We start from the raw sequence: 3,797 nt of genomic DNA on the forward strand, positions 1-3,797 counted from the left end.
CTTTACTTTCCTATACTTCCTTTATCTCGGGATTTGCTTAATCTTCATCGTTATAAACTCCACCTTGCTCATTTAATCTCCAATCACTAGTACACATAAAAATTAAACAAAGTAATTGCATTATGTGTATTAGAACAACTAACAAATGTGACATTAACCGTTATAATCACATCATCTAACCCACATATCAACCTTGCGGTCGATCCCATCGACCGTGGAAGCCTAACTCACCCCACTTTGTGATTTGTGTTTTGGACGTTGCGGTCGATCCCATCGACCATGGAAGCCTAACTCACCCTACTTTGTGATTTGTGATTTGGACGTTGTGAGATGTCATTGTTCACTTTATCACTTTATTTGTAGAGATTTTTATGCCACAAATGTCAAAATTCCTATACTTACACCTTGCAACATTAAATATTATCTAATGATTTGCATTTAAATGGGGTTTCTAACTTTTTGGTTTATTAAACTCAAATGTTATCCCTTAAAAATATTAATGACCGAAAAGTTTTGACGCTTGCCAAGTGACTCGGCTTGGTGGCAAGTCGTTATGCCACCGGTGACGATCCCCCAAGCCATTGAGAAAATGTGTTTCATGTGATGTAGGGAATATGATATGTAGCGGACCATTACTAATACCCGTGACGGCTTGTGATGGGTCTTGTGCCTTGGCTATAGATAGGGTCATTTGGTGTTCAAGTTAGATTAGAACATTCACTTTCGATTCTCTATCGACTCCTATACACCCTGAGCCCAATTCAAGTGTTCTTTCGCCATCAAGATAGCCTCACTCTCGTAGAAGAAGTGTGAAAGCTCTATCCAATAGTAGAAGTCATAAACTTGCCTCAACTAGTTATTAAGGCTTGTTGAGGTAAGGTTACGTGTTTACATGATTTCTTATTATCGAAGTTAAAACCTTATACGAGGGTATAGCCATGCCTCATCATGTTCTTTAAACTATACAAAATGGTGGAGGTCAAACTAATCACTTATAAGTTGCTACTGATTATTATTATTAATAATTATGGCCAACAACTACTTGACCCATTAGTGACTGTATTGATTATCAGTGGTAACTCGTCATTAATAACATCGTATGACCAGACTTGGTTGTCAACGAAAATTGGCTAATATTGGATGCCATTGTTAAACTATTAACACTTATAACCGCTAACATGCAATTGAACGCCGTGTTGTTATCTCATCCCCTTTATAAAGAAAATATTTTGGTTTCTTTAACATAAGAGTTCATTTTCATAGAAAATACATTCTTGTTCTTCGTCATTACTTTATATCTCATCCTGATGTGGGGAGATCAAACGTTGACCAAATAATGACAACATAAGTTATGGAATTACAAGAGTTTAAAATTAATATTTTTTGTCTTTAATCATTGGAAGCCCAATGGTTTTCTATTTTTTTTTAAATACTTGAAATTTTGTAATGTAAAAAAATAAGGTTTGGAATATATAAAAATATCATTTCCTCTATATCACAGTGTGTGTTAGTGTGTGAAGGACTTAATTACCGATCTCGTAAGACTGAAATTAACACTTTAACTTGAAAGTGATCTTACCGTTTAAAAATTATAAAATATAACAATGTAAATAATAAGTTAGTAACTTAGAGCATTCCCATCCCATCCCATCCCCCATAATTATGTGAGGGGGATTGGTAAATTATAGGATGAGGTTTTGAATGATTGTGAGTGTAAATTATAGGGTGAAGAGAGAAATGTAGTGATTTTTTATAAATTTGAGGAAACATTTGGGAAACAATGTTTGCCCCTATTTATTTTTTAATATTTGTTGGATTGGCTGTGAATAGAGGAAAGAGAAAACTGTAATGATAAAAGTATTATTTAATTAAACAGGAAAGAGAAATGTAATGTTTTGTAGTGTAATTATAGAGATGAGGATGATGAACGGGATGTGAATACTCTTAGCAATGCATATAATATACTTTTTTAGTTAAGTGTAGACCGAACATAACTTTAAATATGTAGGTGATGCAATTGAGGAAGCTTCATGTTTGACACTTCTCACAACTATAACGTTAAATATATCATCTTTCATCTATAAATAACCCAACACAAGTGTATTCTCCACATCATTCAAATTTCCCACAACAATTCAAATATTCTCCGCCACCACAAACATATATTTAGTAAACACATAACTATACATACAATGATGTTGTGTAAGCAAGCTCAAGCATCCTTTTTACATATACCCATCAAACTATCCCTCCTCCGCCGCCGCCCACAAAAAGATAAAGTCGTGGTGGTCATGGGCGCCACCGGCACCGGTAAATCAAGACTCTCCGTCGATATCGACACCCGCCACGCCGCCGAAGTCATAAACGCCGATAAAATGCAATTATATAAAGGCTTAGATATTGCCACTAACAAAATCACCGAGGAAGAAAGCAACGGTGTCCCTCACCACCTTATTGGAATCCTAGACCCCGAAGCCGAGTTTACCGCGAGTGACTTCGCCCGAAAGGCGTCACTCGCAGTAAAATCGGTTATTAGTCGAGGGAACCTCCCGATCATCGTGGGAGGTTCCAACTCGTTTATTGAAGCATTAATTGATGACGAGGATTATGAGTTTCGGTCTCGGTACGACGTTTGTTTCTTGTGGGTTGACGTGGCAATGCTGGTCCTACATCGGTTTGTATCCGATCGGGTTGACCGCATGGTCGCCGTGGGTATGGTCGAAGAAGTTCGGAAAATGTATAACCCGAAATCGGATTACTCAAAGGGTATTCGACGGGCGATTGGAGTACCCGAGTTTGATGCGTATTTTCGGTCCGAATATTCGTCTTCTTTCGACGAAAAAACCCGAGCCATGTTATTGGAATCAGCGATTAACGCGGTCAAGATCAACACGACCACACTTGCGTGCCGGCAAATACTAAAAATTCACCGGTTAAGAAACGTTAAAGGGTGGAATATTAACCGGATTGACGCTACTAAAGTGTTTGAACAGACTGGAAAACACGCTGACGATGCGTGGTCAGAGCTGGTAAAAAACCCAGCCGTCACCATCGTCAGTGAGTTTTTAAAACGTCCTACAATCTCCACCACCGTGAGCGGGTTTTCCAGCGCGGTGGCGAGAGATTTTGAAAGACCCGCGACCACGGTCACGGTGGCAGCGGGTAGTGGTAGTCGCTAGGTACCGAAAAATGATTCGATAAGCAATTTGCATAAATTAAATTATTTTTGGGCATTTTGGCTTTTGGCCCGGGAATATATGTTGTTGTAGGTGACGTGTTGTACGGTACAATATACTTATGCGAGGTGTTTCAGGTGGAATGACTGAAATGCCCTTAGAGTAGGAATAATAATAATTGGGATAGATTATTTAAAATTATGTGACAGTGTATGTATGATCTGTAAGAGGAGTGTGTACAAAATATAATACAATGAACCTATGTTTATGTACGACCTTTGTTTGCTCTTCATAGTATCAAAAGAAAGTGGCATTTAATTATACACAAAAAAACACTCTCCACACGGTTTTATGACGCAACAATCTTGTATAATAAATTTAGGATTTAATAAATTTAATCAATCATGTATGCATGTATGTATGAACTTTAACGTCTTGTTTTTGAGTTTTTTTAATAGAGGAAAATGAAAGAAAAACTAAGTATAGTTAAAAAATAAGTGTTATTGAGTTTTTTTTATGATGGAAAGAAAAGGAGTAGGAAGAGTTACGAGGGATTAAATTAATGTATTTTCCAATAAGTTATCCTCCAAAAAATAAGATGATTACTAAGGATAACTATTT

At 37.0% G+C, this 3,797-nt stretch overlaps 1 pseudogene; it reads left to right on the top strand.

Moving 5' to 3' along the window:
- Positions 1 to 2,018: 2,018 nt before the first annotated feature.
- LOC143578014 (adenylate isopentenyltransferase 3, chloroplastic pseudogene) lies at positions 2,019 to 3,577 on the top strand (annotated as a pseudogene).
- The last annotated feature ends 220 nt before the right edge of the window (positions 3,578 to 3,797 follow it).

This window comes from Bidens hawaiensis, unplaced genomic scaffold (assembly GCF_021521415.1).
Source record: "Bidens hawaiensis isolate Kalapana, Puna unplaced genomic scaffold, B.hawaiensis_p1.1 tig00028994_1, whole genome shotgun sequence".
Lineage (NCBI taxonomy): Eukaryota > Viridiplantae > Streptophyta > Magnoliopsida > Asterales > Asteraceae > Bidens > Bidens hawaiensis.